At 31.5% G+C, this 20,156-nt stretch overlaps 1 protein-coding gene across 4 annotated transcripts in view; it reads right to left on the bottom strand.

Moving 5' to 3' along the window:
- Positions 1–20,156, bottom strand: part of PCDH9 (protocadherin 9) — a gene marked incomplete at its 3' end in the record, with an annotated part of 863,939 nt that overhangs the window by 463,874 nt on the left and 379,909 nt on the right. The window lies entirely within an intron of this gene.

Genomic DNA, 20,156 nt, shown 5'->3' on the forward strand with positions numbered 1-20,156 from the left:
ATTGATTGTAATTCCACTGTTATTTCAGTACAAGTATGTTTGGGTCAAAGAGAAGGAATATCTTTCCCTCAATTTTGTCTAGAAATGAATTTCTTTTACATTTGGTAAAAAAAAAATGTAAAATTTATTAAAACAGTGAACATACAGATATTAAGAATACTGATGTTAATTATTAGCTCATAACCTCTTGGGTCTTACATCCACCACAGGAAAGCAAGTGGAAAGAGGTATACTTGCTATTTTACAGTGAAATACTAATTGACACCAGGCCCCAAGTCACAGTATTAAGGAATTTGCTAATGAAGCCCCTGTGGTCCTGCATGGAGCACCTTTCTATGTACCAAGTGTATTATTGTCAAGATTTTGCAATCATGAGGGAAATTAGTAATAAAGATATTTTATGGAATACTCTCATTTAGCTTTCATGATAATGCTATTTTTTATATGCTTAACACTTTTCACCAAACTTTAATAGCTGCTACAAAATGAAAATATTTTTCCTCACTCGTACTCAATTCCAAGAAAAAAAATCCCTTCTTTCTTCACACCTTCCCTCTTTCCTTTCTTTCATTCTCCTCTTTTTTCTCTCTCAGACATATACAATGTTCACAACCAATGTATCTTCACAATACTAGATTAAGTCATAATTCATAATGAAGTTTAATAAATTTGCTTATGGATTAAGATTCTTTTTTCAGTAATTTCTTGAGAGAAGAACTTTTAGGATACTTTTTTTAAGAGAGAGAGAGAGAGAGAGAATTTTTTTAATATATTTTTTTTTAGTTATTGGAGGACACAACATCTTTGTTTGTATGTGGTGCTGAGGATCGAACCCAGGCCGCACGCATGCCAGGCAAGCACGCTACCGCTTGAGCCACATCCCCAGCCCAAGGATAAATTTAATACTTATAAAAACCTTATCAATTGGAAGGGAAAAGATGACAAAATTTAAAATGTGGGGACAAAAAATGCTAACATTAATATATATTAAATTTCATATGAATTGGCTAATAATATATTAGGCATCTAAGGAAAAACAGAACAAAGGAAAGGACAAACTTGTAAATTTAATCCCACTTCCTGTTGGGTCAGGAAAATTCTAATATTTTAGAGACATATGATAGACACTGATAAATCACTCTTGTCAAACACTCAAATTAATGTATTCTGATGATACTGAGTAAGAAATTATTTGCATATAAAATGTTTCTGATTTGTCTAGGAGCAACTCATTTTCTATTCTGATTTCACAGCCTAAGGCACTGATGGAGCCTGCGGGGATTTAAAATAGTAATTTCAAGAAAGAGAGCAACAGAGTACCAAGAAACAGAACAGAGTGGATCACTACATCTAAGGGTAGAATGTAATTTCCATGAGCACTAACAACTAAAAAGGAGGACTAAATTTACAATTAGATGACCACACTGTAGTATAGAATCAAAAATAATAGTTAAAGAAATGATTAAAAACAGATTTACTAATTGTGTCATTTTTCTCTGGATTAAAACTTGTTCTCTCCTTTTAAGACTCAAATGGTGACAGCAGTCCCTGGTATTTATAATTCAAAGGATCATCACAGACCACAGCTTTTCCAACACTATCCAATTCCATGGTTAATTGTGTCACTCTGCAGAGGTCTACACAGGGAGATCTACAGAAGGCCAATGAATTCTCCTTGCAACAACCAGTGGAATTCTTCACACCCACAAATACGAATTGCTCATCTAGAACTGTTCACTTTCCCATTTTCTGACAGGAGCATTGATGAATGGAGTCAGTGATGATTGTGGATATTGATTTTCTACCAGCACCAACTCTTTTCTCTTGTCAATAAGTTAGAAGATCATTACCATGCCCTGATGCATGAATTGTACTGGAACAGAGAAGGCCACTTGAAGGCATTTGATGCTCAGAATTCCTAAAGCAATTACTACAGCAATAAAAACCAGTGAACATCCACAGAAAAGGCATGCATTAAAGAAAACTTTGTATCCTACTCCTTAACCTTTAGCTTAACAACAGAGACTACGGTCACACAACTCCTGGTGCATATTGAATACTCAAATGTTCACCGAATATATAAATGGATGGAAAAAGAAGAAAGGAATGAAACAGGTATCAAGGTGAAAAAAAATGTGAAGAAATTAAGTAACTGCTTCAAATTCACATAAATGTTAAATATGGAGGATGGAACATATATGTCTCAGACAGATTATATGCTCTTTTCCAGGACACCATGTTCTATCCCTAAAGAAGATAACAAAGTCATCTACAAAATAACAAAATAAAACTAAATCCACTTAAGTTCAGTATTATATTCAGTATTATATTAAGAACACAGAGTAAGAATCCAAGTGCATGGAATGTGCTCAAGGTTCTCTTTCTCACACAAGCATTCAGAATAAATAGTTTTAACATCAATATTTTTGCCATGTTTGTGTAGCACCTGGAGAAAAAGGGAGGAGACATTCCTCTGGGTATTGCAAAAGGTTTTATGCATTTCAACAAATATTTTTAATCCTCCTGGAAAAAAAACAAATTTTGCAAAATAGAGCACGAATTTCTTGGATTTGGTGTGCTGGTGACATTGTATATTTAGGATAGGAATTTAGTTGATTGTGGAGTAAATAATAATTGCCTTGATCAAGTGGTAATAAAAATCATAAAAATGTTGGAATTTTTCTAATGTTTTAAAGGATGACTATTGCATGTACCTCCCTTTTCTTCCTAATTTGGGTTAGAAAAAGCATTCTGTAGAAAAAAAAAACAATGAACTGATTTTGTTTAGGAATTTTAATTCATATAAAATAGATTCTTTTCTCTTTGACATATGTTGCTGAACTTAGTCCAACTAATTAACCCTTTGTAACACCCTACATTAAGCTTTGCTGTACTAACTAAGAGGAAAGAAATGAGCATATTAACAACTTTGGCATCTTCTATTTTGGTTCTAATTTTCATAGAATACAATCATAATATTGTAATACTTTTGACCTTTTTAAGTATAATTATTTTGGTATATTTATACCAATACCATTATTCATTTAAATTGATTTTCACTTTCATATAAATAAATAAATAATAACAAGAATTATATTCAAGATTTCAGATAACCATCTCACTTGGAATCAAAATAAGTAACTCCAAATAAATCAATGATGCTGAATAAAAAAATACATAGAGTTTCCTGTACCCACAAAGCACAGAGTCCCAGTTTTGTTTCTTTACTGATAACATTTTTATTTCTGAACATATTTTTATTATCAAGATTTGAAACCTTGGCTCATTTTGGCATATTGACCAAATATGCCCAATTCATAGATTCAGGTATATGAATTATTATTACACACCTTTATCCTAGCCATAGGCAGATTCACTGGTGTGGGCAAGTGAGAAAACATGTGTTTCAATTAAAATAAGTACCAAATAAGCAGGACTTAAATTTCCTTTCATACTTGTATTTCTGCAATGAAGTGATGTTTAGATTTATTTGTTTACTTTTTAAATTCACAACATGTGGATAATGTTTCTAAGATGTTAAAGATTTTCTTCAACTCCAATTTTAATTATTTTTTAAAGAAAATAATTTATAACAAACGTAGAAGGTGACAAAGTCTAAACACATATGTTATGATACAGTATCAGCGAAAAAGACAATTAAAAAATAATTAAATGGACAATATGTGAAATAGACTATTAATAACTGGTTGTTCTCTCCTTCCATGTTGCAATTACTGACAAAGCCAGAAAACATAAGCACAAGAAGGGAGAATCCGTGCTCCCTGTCAAAAGGGGATGAAGGTTTATTTCAAAGGAAAATCCAAAAGATTTCAAGTAAACTTAAGGTTGCTGTCAATATGCATGATTACAATAAAATACCCTACACAAAGGAGAGAGAGTTTGATTAGTATAGCCAAAGCCAACAGATGTGCTCTATCTCAAGATTCCTCCAATCCAGGATAAGAAAGATAAAGTGCTTGGCTGCCAGGCAATATTTTAAACAAAAGAAATCTACCTGAACCATTTGTTTGCCAAATCCTATTGGGTACTCAAAGCTTAGCAGAGCTGCCCACTCATGCACTGATTTATTTTTACCATCATAAAACTTTTCATTTGCTTCCTCCTAAAGTAATTGATGAGGCATTTTTTGCTTGACTCTTTCTTTAATAAAATGAAGAACCATAAAAGAACTTTATAAAAAGCCTTTGGACATTATTACTTACCCATCTCTAGTCCAGATTTGTTAAATATAACTATGTTTACTACTATAACATTTGGAGATTTCTTTTGGCATTGAAAACTTTTCAATTTAACAAAAACATTCTATTAGATTTTCAGGTAGTCATTTAAAAAGAGTTAATTAGGGAGTATAACTGTCGTGTCTTTTCAGCATATGTGTTTTTAGATTCTCTTCATGTTAATTCATTAGAAATGTTAAAGAGCCAATAGAAAAGAGAATTATGGGCATTTTAAAGGGAATTCTTATCTATTACACTTCATTCTAAAACAGTTCAAAGTAAATTAAAGTTTTAAGATGAGATATTGTGAATAATCAGCAAATTTTTACATTTAACTTGTTCCAATTAGTTACTTTTATAAACATTTACATTAAAATGAGTATAAGCTTTTCAAATATAATGATTTAGTCTTTAGAAGACAAACCAAAAACATAATCCATTTTGTGTGCTGTGTACTATATTAGACACAATTGCAAAATAAGATGAAATTTTAGGTTTAATTTATTATTTTTTCTGCTTTTAGCAGGATTTCTTTGTCACTATCCTGCTTTTCTACATTCCTTTCAACTCATTGAGTATTAAAAGTATTCCTCCTCTGATAAAATTATTCTATTCATAAGCTATGAATACCAAGTTCTGATCAGAGTGTAAATTCAAATTGAACTGTATGTTTTTAGTTATTTGTATTTTAAAAATCTTTTATATCTCCAGTGACCTTGAATCTCTGCTTTATATTTGTACATTAAAGGTGTAAATGTTCATCTCCATTTTTATGTATAGCTGAAAGCTGTACTTTGCACTAGATAAATAAGTGCAATCCTGTTTCCCACTCAGATCTTTCTTAGACCTCTGGATTAAGAAAAAATGAAGATACCTCAGAGGATCAGAAAGTAATAGGCAACAAGAGGAAAATTGAATCACAGAAATATAGTAGCTATTCCTTTTTGAACCTTACAGAGTAATAGGGTTTATATAAACATAAGCTAAACGGACCATTTTATATCCCTCTGAGACTTTGTGGGAAGCCAAACTCATAAGAGTCATACTTCACTAGCAACGGCACAACATATCTTCTTCCAAGTACTTAGTCAGTTTTCATAGAAAAAGTCAGTATTTTAAATGCCATCCTTAAGAGAGTAAGCCAGAACGTTTATTTTCTGAAAGAGATAAATTTTGAACAGTAAATGATGCAGAAACTTTTGTTTTTAGTAAGTCATATTTATTTCATAGCAGTTCTACAAATTCTCTGTCAAGAACCTCAGTCTTAAAAATGATTCTTCTCCATATGCTTTCCCTTCTCTCTCCGTTTCTCTCCCCCCATTCGTCTTTGTTTACTGTAGTCTTTTCCTCATGCTCTTCCTTCCTGTTCTGTTCTTAGTTGCTCTCTTTATATCAAAGCAGACATTTGGCATTTGTTTTTTAGGGCTTGGCTAGCTTCGCTTAGCATAATCTGCTCTAATGCCATCCATTTCCCTGCAAATTCTATGATTTTGTCATTTCTTAGTGCTGCATAATACTCCATTGTGTATAGATGCCACATTTTTTTTATCCATTCATCTATTGAGGGGCATCTAGGTTGGTTCCACAGTCTAGCTATTGTGAATTGTGCCGCTATAATCATTGATGCAGCCGTATCCCTATAGTGCGCTCTTTTAAGGTTCTCAGGGAATAGTCCGAGAAGCATATGGAAATGGTAGGAGACCTTCAATGATACATAAAATTATAAGAGGTCATGAGGGGCAAGGGGGAGGGAAAAAAAAGGGAGAGAATTGAACAACAGCAGGGGAGGTAGAGAGGGAAGATGGGAGGGGAGGGGAGGGGAGGGGGGATAGTAGGGGATAGGAAAGGTAGCAGAATACAACAGTCACTAATATGGCATTATGTAAAAATGTGAATATGTAACAGATGTGATTCTGCAATCTGTATTTGGGGTGAAAATGGGAGTTCAAAACACAATTTGAGTCAAATGTATGAAAGATGATATATCATGAGCTATGTAATGCTTTAAATAATCAATAAAAAAAAGAAAAAAAATGATTCTTCTCTAATTGTTTCTGTAATAATTTGGTATACTTATGTGAAAATTTTTGTTGTTCATTCAATTCCCAATGTGCTTTGATACTATAACTGTACATAATTAGCAATATGTATGAGAGATTTAGCTAAGCAACATGTTAATTGTGCTTGGAGACAGTCTTCTATCTTGCACATTTATTTTCACAAATTTTTAACTGAGTTTCCCCATGTGATTTTATGTCAACTATTCTTTTACAAAGAGTAGTCTATATGAACATTGCTTTTTTAAAATGTTGAAATTTGTTTCCTTTATTGTCGATTTTTATGCCTCAATATACATAAATATTTTTATGTCAGTATAAATCAGCATGATTCAGCTCAACAGTTGCATACACACACACATACACACACACACAATCTGAATTTTTATGTATTTATTTTTTTCTGGGCACACACACCTTAAAAATGTTTATTTAGCATATATTCACATTCATTTAAAATTACCAGGTAATGAGCATTTCTGATTAAGTTAGTTGAAAGTTAAATTGAACATGTTTTATGAATTAATAATATTCAAAGATTTAAAAGCTTAATCTACATCAAGAAATTACTACTTTGAGTTCATAACATGTTTCAGAGCCATAATTATAAATAAAAATTTTTATTCTGTACCGCTAGTGCTATACCAAACAACAGATTAATCTGAATATAATATTCATAATACTCTGGATAATTTAAATCATTAACTTATAAACAACTTCACTATGAATTTAAAAGGATATGTGTTAAATAAAGATAAATAATCTCTAAATTCTGAATGAATATGGGCTATCAAGTATTAGATAAGGATTGCTAATAAGTTTTGGTATAAAATTGTACTCTAAAATTTTAAGACATATTTCAGATTTTTCAGAGATTATAATATATAATTATACATTTAGTTGTAAAGTAAGTGCAAAATTTTCATATGCATTGAAATTATTAAGTATAATAATGCAGTCTATTTCATATTTTCTATTATGTTAGATTATAAATTTAACAGTAATAAGATTGCAATTATGAAGGAATTTAAGATTATTTTTATATGCTGAATAGAGAAAAGCAGTTCTAACTTAAATATGTGTTTGTATGTTTTTAGTTTTTCATTTGAAGTGCAAATATTACATCATTTTGATAATACTATTTTCATATAAAGTATCTAATGAAGGGTACATATTGAGTCATAAAGAAGGAAAGAAAGAAGCAGTAAATAAATGTGTGGTCAAATTATGCACACAGTTTTGAATATAATATCAGGATACTTCGAAATTGTATATTAGCAAATATTGATATACATCATGAATTTATGGACAAAGGAATACATTAAAACATAAATAGACATTTCAACGTTTAGGATAGAAATAACATTTTTAAAATTGCCTTCTTACAGAAAAAAATAAATAAATTTATTTAAATAATGAGCTTTATACGACATCTTACTATGATTTTAATTGCAAATAATAATGTACTAATATTTAGGAAAACAGACTGAGTATAGTGGTGTGTCTAAAAGTTCATCCTGTCCTCAAAGTATATATATATTGGTTCATCTCAGCATCTCTGCTCTAATGTTAAATATTATAAATAATTTAATACAGAGCCCAAAATGCCCCAAATGTTTTCATGCATTTTAGATTATAAAATGGTTTCTTCTAGTTAACTAAACTGATTCTCTGATACTAAATTAATAGTTATCAAAAAGGTCAAGTTATCTGATTTCATTTTCTATGAATTTATCTCATCAAATGTGTTGTTACCCACTAATCTCAAGCCTATGTAGTACAAAATATTTATAAAGCATTCTGCTTAAGAAAGTGCTATTTTGTCTTGAGAAATGAAAGAGATCTAAACAACTTTTTTTTCTAAAAATTTTTTTTCTTTTTTATATCAAAACTTCTTTCATATCTTATTATATAGAAAAAAATATTTCGGGGCTGGGGATGTGGCTCAAGCGGTAGCGCGCTCGCCTGGCATGCGTGCGGCCCGGGTTCGATCCTCAGCACCACATACCAACAAAGATGTTGTGTCCGCCGAGAACTAAAAAGAAATAAATATTTAAAAAAAAAAAAAAAGAAAGAAAAAAATATTTCACTTAAGATATCTATTTTTAAAACACTTGCTTGAATTAGCAGATCTGAAACAATAATTTATAAATGTATTCTTGTTGGCTTGCCATAAATAGTTGTTACAATTTTTAAATTTATTTTTTTTTAATTTGAAATATTTAAATCTGCTTGAAACTATATATGTATATAGTTAAGTGTTCAAAAATATTAAGCCCAACAGCCAGATAAAGGATTATTAAATAAATTTTCAACTCATCAAAATGTTAATGGTAAAAGAATTAATCATATTTCAGAAACGTCCAAAGCAAAAGTCTGAATCTGTTTAAAAGATTATACTTCTGTAAGAAGATAGGCTTTTGTAGATGTTTCAGTATTCTAGGGCCAGATATCTCAATTTTCGAATACTTCTCTTATCAGCATAACCAATAAATGGAGAATGGCAGCTAAACTATGAATATAAAATATTTCAATAAATTTAATAGATTTATATTGTTAAGAAAATAAAATACCATTATTTAATTTAAATTAATTCTAAATTTGCTAGCATTTTCTAATAACGTATAGAAGTGGTTCTAGAATATTCTCATACCATTTAGTGTGCTAATGAATGAACACATGAAACAAAGCAAACATCCTTCCTTGTTTTGGACATGTTATAGTTTTTCTTACTCTATTGGTGTAATGATTGGGACTGGCTGTAAACTTTATTGTTTGAACCCTAATTAAAGCTAAAGTTTAATGTTACAAAAGATTTTAAAAAGTATAATAAAAGTTCGTTGAATTATGTACTTAGCTAAGTGAAAATTACCAAGGAAATGATAAAAGTAGACGTGTTTCAGAACAAAGTCAACATGATGAAAAGCTAGTTTTCTAACACATTCAAGCTACTACTCCACATGAATGTAGTGATTCAAGAATTTGGCTGAGTGACAAACAGCTTGATAACAGTAAATGGTGCCAAAAAAAAATCATAAACTACATGGCACTATAGAAGGAAATCATTCTTACTTTAAAAATCGAATTTTAAGTTTTTGTATAATTGATCACAATCATTTGGTGAGGCATTGATGTTTATCTTTAAAGAACTAATAAAGAAAAATAAAGCATTTTATGTATAGAATTACATTTTAGTCCAATCTAAAACCTAGAGACTCCTTAAGTATTTCAATAAATCTACCTAAAGGTGATTATATTTAACATTACAGAAACGTTTTTAACAGAATAGAAAGATAACTTACTTATTAAGACCATATTGTTTAACATATTCAAGGACTTACATAAATCACTCTGAGCTGGGATTCACCAAATGGTCATAAAATGGGTTCCAAGATGGCACAAAGTCAGGAAAAATAAAATACCATTTACAAATACATTACTCTTTAGGATTCCCTAAATGTTATGTTTTCTGGTTTGAGTTCTTCTCCTGTTGCCTATATAAATGCAGAGTAATAAATCCTTGGTTAAAGTTGAAATCCCCTATAAAAAAAGATGTATCATAAAGAACCTGAGTTTTAGGATCAGGTGAATCTGAGACAAAATCTCAGTTCTTCCCTTAAATAATTTACTTAATACCTATAAGTAGGTTTCCTTACCTGCATAATTGGAAAAAATAAAATTGGAAAAAAATTTTATGAATTTATTCATATATATTTGCAAGTTTACTGTTTTTTCTGATACTTTAAGTTCAGGAGATGTGTCAGTGAACAAAGTAAAGAACCTGTCCTTATGTTAGTGGAGGTGCTAAGATAGTAAAGATTAAATGAATAAACAAAGAAATATCAAATGCAGAATTGGAGATCTCTTTAAGGAACTGGCCTTCGGAAAGAGGCCTAAATGAAGAAGAGGCTATGTTTTAGGCAAAAAAAAAATAAAAAAGAAAAGAAAAAGAAAGAAAGAAAGGGAGGGAGGGAAGGAAATAAAACCACAGATACTAGATTTGTTAAAACAATCAGCTTTGGGTTCAGCAGAGCAATTCAAAAGGTGGCGTAAATTCAATAACATCACCCAAAGATATCCACATCCTCATCCCTAAAGTTCACTGATGTGATTAAGCTAAGAATAGGGAGTTTTCTTAAATCATAAAGATGAAACACATTTGAATTCACATGTGCCTTTATAATGGAGGCAGAAGGGTGTTTGACTACAAAGTATATGAAGGAAAAGACTGAAGTGATACAAGTAAGTTATCCCTAGCTAAAGATACAAGGAGTAAGAAAAGCAAGTCAGTAGAATCTTCTGTAGGAAGGAACAAACCCTGATGACACCCTTACCTTAGCCCATTAAAAGTGGTTTTAGACTTCTAGATTTCTGAACTGAAAGATAACTTTGTGTTGATTTAAATGTTTGGTAATTTGTTGGAGCAGTCAACAAATTGTCAACAAATACACATGGAAATGCTAGAAAATGAGTTCATAGAGGTTGCATGATGGTGAATCGAATTTGGTAGTGGTGGTTGAAGTGATGGAAAGTTTCAAACATTGGTTATATTTTTAAGGTGGAGCTGATAGAACTTGTAGATGTTGAGGATGTATGGAGTGTAGAAAAAGTCATCTGCAAACCTGGAGCAACTGGTGATTGCGCACTATTCATGAGAGATGGCTAACCTAGTGAAAAGGGAATCATAATCCATATTTGGTTCATGTTCAATTCTAAGCAGTTGTAAATATGATCTAATGTATAGCAGTAAATCACCTAAAGAGAATATTCAGGGAGAATAAGGGAAATAGTCCTCTGTGCACTTAAACTCATGAGTTAGTTAGAGGCACATAATAAAGGACAGAAGATAAGCTTTCCCAATTATTACATGTATTAATGAAAACAACAATCTATTTTTTATCTTATTATGGAATATAAAAATAGATCTTATCTTCTTTCTATCCACCTTCTTTACAGATAAAATAAAAACATTCATTTAAGAACTTAAATTCAAACTGACATCTTAAGTAAAGTCTGAGGAAAATACTGGCCAATAAAATAAAAGAAACATGAAATGTTAAGTTTAGAACACAGCACAGTTTGGGATTTTAAAAGTTCTAATGTGATAGTTCTTTTATCCTAAAGTCAAAATAATTTAAAAATTTCACTGATATAACCATTTTGGAAGAGAAATATAAACATAGCACTACCAAAATAAAAGTATTAAAAAATACCAATGACAGTAAACACTTCTATCAACAGAACCAATCTGAGTTTATCTCCAATTATCAAAAGTACACACTTTTCATACCAATATGCATCTCTCCCCTAATTGTGTTACTCAATTTATTTTCAAGGTAAAACTGTGGACATCTATGAACAATACTGCATATCATAAATCATCCAAGAAAAGCACTGTTTTTAAAAGTCTATCAGATAGCATATGCAATGTTTTAGAACATTAGAACAAAGTGAAACTAATTTAAATGCCCATAAATCACTACTTGTCTTAGTAAATATTAATATATTATACTAACAAGTGAAGAAGAGTGCAGGGAGTCAGAAAGAAGGTACAAAACAGCAAAAGCATTATAAAAGAAAATTCAAATAACATATTGAACATAATGTGTAGAACCAGAACGATTGCTTCTTAAATTTTTTGGGTCTTACACCAATATTAATAACAATTTGGAGAGAAAAAAAATCATGTTCCTTTAGTATACATATAAGTAGTATATAAGTAGTGTTAAAGGAATAGCCATGAGACACCCATATTCAATAAAGATGTTTGCTGTTAGGTTTTATAAATAGTTATATGAAGGTATCTATAGAGAAGGGCATTATTAAAAGTGATAGAAAAAATCCTGAATTAAAAGATTACAAACTATAAGATTCTATAATACTACACCTAGAGAAGGCAAAAATGTGTGGGCAGAAATAAAAGGTCAGTGGTTACCATGGGCTAACTTGTGACTAGGGAGGATTTAACTACAAGGACAAAAGGGAAGTATTGAGGATGATGGAAATTTTTCATAGCTTAATTGTAGTGGTAGTTTCACAGCTGTATATGTTTGTCAAATACACATGGATTCACTGAAAAGGTTAAGTCTTACCATATGTAAATTATACTTTAATTGATCTGAAGTGAAATAAAAAGATATCCTTTTTAGAATGTCAAAAACAACTGTAGGTTGTTTTTTTTTTTAGAATTATGTGGTTCTATGATTTATTTTAAAATCATAAGTTTTCAGCCTATTTTTAACTCATCAAATCATTATTCAGAAATTCAAAGTTTATATTCAAAAATAGCTGATTTTCATTCAACCCTAAGGCTAATGCATATAAAAATTATACAAAAGAAAGGGAAACTATTCCAACTTTTTATTACCTTTGGTTTTGAGTCTGTTGATAGGAAAGCAAAACAAACGAACAGCAAATTGGCCTTGCCAAGCTATAAATATTACAAAAACATCAATAAAACCTTAACATAAATAAAGCCAGAAAAAAATACTTGCAGCTAGAGAAAAAAATATGCAATATGAAATTCTACTCCTCAGTAGATGGGGTAGAGAGAGAAGATGGGAGGGGAGGGGAGGGGGGATAGTAGAGGATAGGAAAGGTAGCAGAATACAACAGTCACTAATATGGCAGTAGGTAAAAATGTGATGTGTAACCGATGTGATTCTGCAATCTGTATTTGGGGTAAAAATGGGAGTTCATAACCCACTTGATTCTAATGTATGAAATATGATTTGTCAAGAGCTTTGTAATGTTGTGAACAACCAATAAAAATAAATAAATAAATAAATAAATAAAAATTACTTAAAATAATCAACAAAAAAAAAAAAGAAATTCTACTCCTCAGTGGCTAAAGGCATCCATTTAAGATAGAAATTTAACAATGAAGGCAAGACTCTACATGAAGGGAGATGAACACTGGCTGATTAAACAGGGAGCTCACAGCTTGACAACTGCTCAAAGTCTAACTTGACTTGAAAAGGCTGCAGGCTACTTCATCTGAGGCAATCTGGCTGGTTTGTCAATGGTCATTAACTCTCCTTCATCATGAGATGCTCCAAAAAAAGAGACAGCCACACTGAATAACTGAATATATTTTTATAAACATCTTCTCAGAGTACCTAAGGTTAAGTAATAAATATATTCTAATTAACTACAATATCAACAAAAGACACAATATTAATATACTTAAACCTATAAGTAAGTATATATGTATAATCAGAGGTATTATGAAAAATGACCAAGAGATTAAGTAATTACTTAAGATCTAGTAGGAATTAAAATCAAGTCCTGTATCCTAATTGTAGGTGTCCATACAGGAAAATCACTAATTTTCTTCTATGAACTCCAAAATGTATGAATTTTACATATTTCAACTTACCCATGCCAGTAAATATATAAACTAACTCATGATATCTTAAATGAATGGTTAAGCAATTTACTATGTTTCACAATTGCAAAAATAATTTAATACATTTTTTTCTTGGGTCTGGCAAGAAAATGGGAAGATGAATTAAAGATGATTAGCATACACACACAGAGCTAGATAATATTTAATTTTTGTTGAGTTTCATCTTTTTAAATTACAATTTCCACAAATTTTGTGCCTGGGGCATGAGTACCAAAGTGAAAATATTAATAGAAAGCACATAAAATAGAAACAGCTGCAGCTATTAAATAAGTAAGGTCCCTTAGGAAAAGTCAATACACAGAAATATAAGCTCATCCCCTGGTTTGCTACAAGCTGACTCTGGGAATCTAAAGGGGAATATGAGTTATAGAGACTCAGCCTCGTGGTTGGATGCCCTCTACAAATGAGGCTATTAATTCTTGGGCTGGAGTGTCTCCTTCTGTCTTACAGATTTTTAATGCATGTTAGGTTGATGACCCAAAATGTGTATTATTATTATTCCTTTTGGCTAGTGTGCAGCATTTTGCATTTTTAAAAACACATCTATGACCTCTTTTTGTTTCAAGTTTAAAAAAAAAGTACTCTTTAAGATGGTATGAAGCATGACACATAGCTTTAGGACAACAATATTTCCTTGAAATTAAGCTGCACTAAGCAAGCATCATGTTCCTTGTCTTTTATATTCCAAATTTCTACAAGGGAATTCCAAAATGATAGCAAGCTGTGACAAGCATCCTAATTGTTGCTCCCCACTTGTGTTTGTTAGCTGCCATGAGGAAGGATCTCTAACACTGGAAGATAAAACGAATAGGAACATTGATATCAAACCTGGATATTACATTGGTGTCAGATCAAAGCTGAGACACTTAAACAACAGAACAGTATAATCTTTGGTTAACCTCTATTTGATTTTCATAAATGGAATTTCATCTGAAGCATCAAATTGAAACTGAGACTTCGAAGTGAACTTGTATATTAAGATGTGTCCAAATCAATTGTTGTCATGAGTTATTGGCTTTTAATCTCAGCTTTTACGACATGAGTCAACATATTATTAAACTGGGTTATAATTAGTGGGAAAACTTTTGAGTATAGATTTTTCCTTCATATGAGACATTCCCAGAGCATATAGGAAAACATTGCTATAAGATAAGCAGCAAGTAAGGGCAAGTGAGTAATGTAATATGCATTCAGTGGTAAAAACAAAGCAGCAAAAATCTATGTAATTCCTCGTATGCCACTTTACAAATACATTGTTTTCTCACAAAAGATGTGTGTGCTTTGGGTCCAGACCAAATCACATAAGTCAACTACAATTTTCAAAATTAAAGGATAACTTATCAATAACTCAAAAGAAAATTCTGACAAAATTACAGTACAAAGGGAGCAAAGAAGTCTGAGAGAAACAAAATTTAACTCAAGATACAAATTTTTTTTTCTTTAAAGATTATAGTTAAAATTTGTATTGTCTGATTATTTTCAACAAAACTAGAACTTTTATAAAACTTATGGCATATAAAAATTTTTTACAGAGAGTTCAGTTTCCTGTATTAGAAGGTAGTAACTTAAACTAAATTATATCCTTGAATTCAATGAAGTTTCTAGCAAATTAAAACTACACTGATACTTAACCACACTCCAATCAGAATGGCAATTATCAAGAGTACAAGTAACAATAAATGTTGGCAAGGATGTGGAGAAAAAGGTACACTCATACATTGTTGGTGGGACTGCAGATTGGTGCAACCACTCTGGAAAGCAGTATGGAGATTTCTCAGAAAACTTGGAATGGAATCACCATTTGATGCAGCTATTCCATTCCTCCATATATTAAAAGCAACATACTACAGTGACACAGCCACATTGATGTTTACAGCAGCTCAGTTTACAATGGTTAACCTATGGAGCCAACCTAGTGCCCTTCAGCAGATGAATGGATGAAGAAAGTGTGGTATGTATACATAATAGAGTATTACCCAGCCATAAAGTAAAAGGACTATGATATTTGGATCTGGAGACAATCATGCTAAATGAAATAAGCCAGTTCCATAAAACCAACGATTGAATGTTTTCACTGATATGTGGAGGCTAACATACAATAAGCAGGGAAAGAGGAAGAATAGATATTCAGTAGATTATACAAAGAGCAATGAATGGAAGAGAAGGGAATAGAAAAAGGAAAGACAGTAGAATAAATCCAAAATAATTTTCTGATGTACACATATGACTATACCATAGTGAATACCACCATCATGTATATCCATAAGAATGGGGTTCTAATTATGATAAGATACATTACATGCTTATATACTTATATCCCAATGGATTCTACTATCATGTATAACTAATAAGAAACTATAAAAAAATAAATAAATAAAACTATTTCCTCTCATGAAAATGGGAGAAAGTATATTTTTCCTTTGGGTAAGGATAAGTAACAAACACAGATGGCCTGTAATTTTTCTGACCCCAGTTCTAAAAGTTCAGGTTTGTGTTGCTGCTGCTGCTGGTGGTGGTGGTGATGGTGACAGTGGTAGTAGTGGTAGTGGTGGTGGTGGTGTATGTGTGCAGTTGAGCACAATGCCTGTGCCCTAGTACAATAACCTTGAATAAAGATGTCCTTGCTAGTTAAAGATAAATAAGTGAAATGAAATAAAATACATTTCAGAAATGTAAATACTTGAAATAATGTTTTCCCTAAATTATACTTTTCTTTATAATAAATTATAATCATTAGTATATTTCTGATACTTATAGAAAATCAAATTTATATTTTATAAAAATATCTATCACATATCTATGCACTTGCATATAGAGTATATATCATGCATGAGTGGAGATATTTAGCAATGATTATTTATCAACCTACCTGTGTATTTTTTTCTATACATAGAGTCAATAAATTTAGAGTGGAATGTCTTCATGTCTTGCCCAGATATTTAAGAGAACAAATTTTAAAATGTGTGTGTATATATATATATATATATATATATATATATAAATTATAATATATAAATATATATATATGTATATATATATATAAATTATAATAAATATATATATATGTATATATATATATAAATTATAATATATAAATATATATATATATTTCTGATTAGAGTCTTAAAAATAGCTGTAAATATCAACTCAGAGACTTTTAGGCACTAGCTCAAATCAGATGATTACTAATTGTTTCTCTGGCTCTGATCATTCTCCTAAGAGCTTAGGACACTAAGATATCATACCAGTGATGTGCTAATCATGCACAGCCCTGGACTTATTTCAACTGTCACCTGTATTTTTCCTGTGCTCCCTACCCTTGATGGAACTAGCACATCCCAAATTACTCTGGCTCCACATCTTAATGTCCTGCTTCTTCACATCATCAAATAATCTGTTGTTATGTCTTTTTGCAACTGCGTCTTCCTTTTTTTTCGTTCTTGTTATTCCTATTTTAAATAAAAAATGCTACTTTGTCCACTTCCAGCCAGTCAGTCCTTCCCCTTCCCAACAATCATTCACATTAATGCCAAGCAAATATACTTAAGGAGAGCTATGCTGCTCTAAACAGCTACTGTAATGTCTTTACTGATTTCTCAGAGCAACATTAGGCACTATGCCCCAACTTACTTCCTTTCTTCCTTCCTTTTGACAAACTGAAATGAAATTTATCCCTGGAGCCCAGTTCTTATAGTTTTAATCTGTCTCCATATTTAAGTCATATTTCTATAGGTGAAATTCTAAATTCTCCATAACCTTTTGCCTGATGCTCTCTCCACCCCACAGTACAGGATCATCATAATCCTATCCTCCTCTATGGGTCCTCTCTTGGTCAACATCATGTTGCACTCTTTCCCTGTCTTTCTGATTGAGGGAGTATAGCATGGAGGTTGGTTGCTTTTTTCTTATCTTCATATTCCTCACAATGTCTACAAGGTTATTTTAACTTGCGCACACAAAATTAATTTTGAACAGATGATTGAATAGTGACTTTTACATTCCTATTTCTATCTATAGTATGTTGTTAACTTAATGTCATATAAAAAAAGTTACATTTGTGTGATCAAAGGAAGCATCAAATAATGTTTCAATAGTCAGATTTTTATGAGATTAAAAGAGATTCAAAGTACAAATAGGGAAAGGAAGCCATTTTTATTAATTTGTGATTTTAACAAATTCTTTGTGCTGTGTAGAAAGATATGGAGAATAGATGATCGATGGTATAAATGACTTGTCGGTGACTTGTGCTATTAGAAAAGCTGATGACAAGCTGAGAAATATTTAAGGTCAATCAACTTGCTACCAAAATATCGGTCCCTCTGGAAGCAAAGAATAGCTTTCACAGAGTGAAAAAGTTGTAAAAATCCATTCCTTGGCAATAATGTGGCTATTTCATGTACACATCGTATTTATGTTTTTGTGTTCCTACAACATTTATTTGCCAATTTTTTGTCCTGAATATAATTTCTATATGCCTAATGATGTTTCAAAATGTTTATGAAATTTTAGATGTGTATGTATGATAAAAACATACTCCAAAGTACAATTTCTAAATTTTGTAAAAGTTGAGAACACTGGAATCTTTTCAAATCTTGTGATGTTTTCTTTATTGGAGCTACAAACACTAGCACATACTGTTTTGCTGTTGTCTGTAAGATGCCAACTCATTGCACATTGGAAATCTAAGAGTTAACCTTCCTGGTGGCCTTTGAACTAGAACACTCTATGGAAAAAAAAATACAGTGAAGAGTTAGTCAAAATGTATAACCCTTACTTAAATGCCACTAATATTTAAATACATCTGTAAGTGAAGCTTCCTGCTGTTCCATTTAACACTTCAGCAAAAGGCTAATGAACTGCAGAGAGCTTTGTGCTTCTCTTCTTAACTTGTATTCTATGTTTAATAGAATGCCTTCTTTTAAATTATAGCAGCAACCCTCTGCAAGTTGAGGTCAGAAAATATGTGTATAGTTAGCTAACTTTTAAACTTAAAAATAATGGCTTCAATAATTGGGTGCAGAACAAGTGCTCCATAATCATTACAGAAATGTGAACTGGGTGTGGTTCTGTGGAGAAACTGAATGTCAGGGCCAAGTATGGCATGCCCTGAAGACTGCCTACCATACTGACATAGTCACTAAAGACAATTGCCAGTTAGGCCTGTTTCCAATGGGAAACAATTTCCTCTGGCAGCTTTTGAAGTTTGTTTTTGTAAGGAAATTGCCTCTTGGAGCATATAAAGCTAATTCATGGAGGTTCCCAGAACTCTGCACACCCGGCTGGAGCTCCCATGTGGAGGAAGCCGCCTTGTTGACATAATCAGGCTGGGCTCTTGGCAAAGCGCCAGCTGTTTGTGTGGAGCCAGTTAGATTAGGCTGAAAGCCTCTAAATCTTCCAAAGTGTCCCCAGGAAGGGAATATAAAATGGTGATGGTGATATGGCAAGACCTAGGGAACACAACAAAGTCATGACATTTGTATTTGGCTCTGTCATTGTGATTCAATAACACAGAATTTGCTAGTAGATTCAGCAGAGGTCACAACACTCAAGTGATGGATGATCTGCAGTTCTATTTTTCCCACTGAATTTGTTTTATATGCTGGGTCAACTTTTCTTTGAGATTTGTTAGAGTGCTACAAACATGTCTTCTTCCTAATTACCCAAACAATGATTTTTTTTAACATTAGGATGTCTATAAATATTACAACTAAAGAATTTAAAATCAATAAACTTTATTTTTTTGTATAAACAATATTAGGAGACTGTCATGTGTTTTGAAATTAAAAGGGAAGGCTGCAGTCAGTCCACTAGTACCCCAATACATTTAAAACATATTTGTTAAAGGAGATTTTGTCAAGGACAATAAAGGAGTTATTTACATGATTATAAAAAATGAGGAGGAAAAAAGCTTGAATATAATTCTAGGCATTTAATCTAAACTAAAGGTTCCAAATCAAACGCATATCAATTTAAAATATGAAAGAACTTGCATTTCTTTTTCCAGGTGTGAGAAATACTGAGGTTTGAGCATGAAAGAAATGTTAAGTGAGTTGAAACATCAGAAACAAAGAAAACAGCAGCTGTGCACAGAATAGATAGGGAAAAAAGTGAGAAAACATGTAGTCACATGGGGAAACAAAGTTGAAAGAAACTGTGTATTTGTTTGAATTTGATATTGTCCACAGTAGTGAACACTGAAGTTCAAAATTGAAAACCTATTCTGTTATAACCTTAACCCCTCTTTTGGTTATTTCTTTCTTAGAAATAAAGGAGAATGAAAATCTGACCAGGGACTTTTTCCCTAACAATCTAGGATGAATTTGAAGACTGGGCAGTGTCATCAATTATTTTTTTTTATGTTATGAAAATTTTATAAACGGTTCTTGTTTCTTTAGTCACATCCTTTCATATTTTGATATCATTTGCATGTAATTGTTCTAAAACTTTTCATAT

Source organism: Spermophilus citellus (assembly GCF_964194105.1).
Source record: "Spermophilus citellus genome assembly, chromosome: 1".
NCBI classification, from domain to species: Eukaryota; Metazoa; Chordata; class Mammalia; order Rodentia; family Sciuridae; genus Spermophilus; species Spermophilus citellus.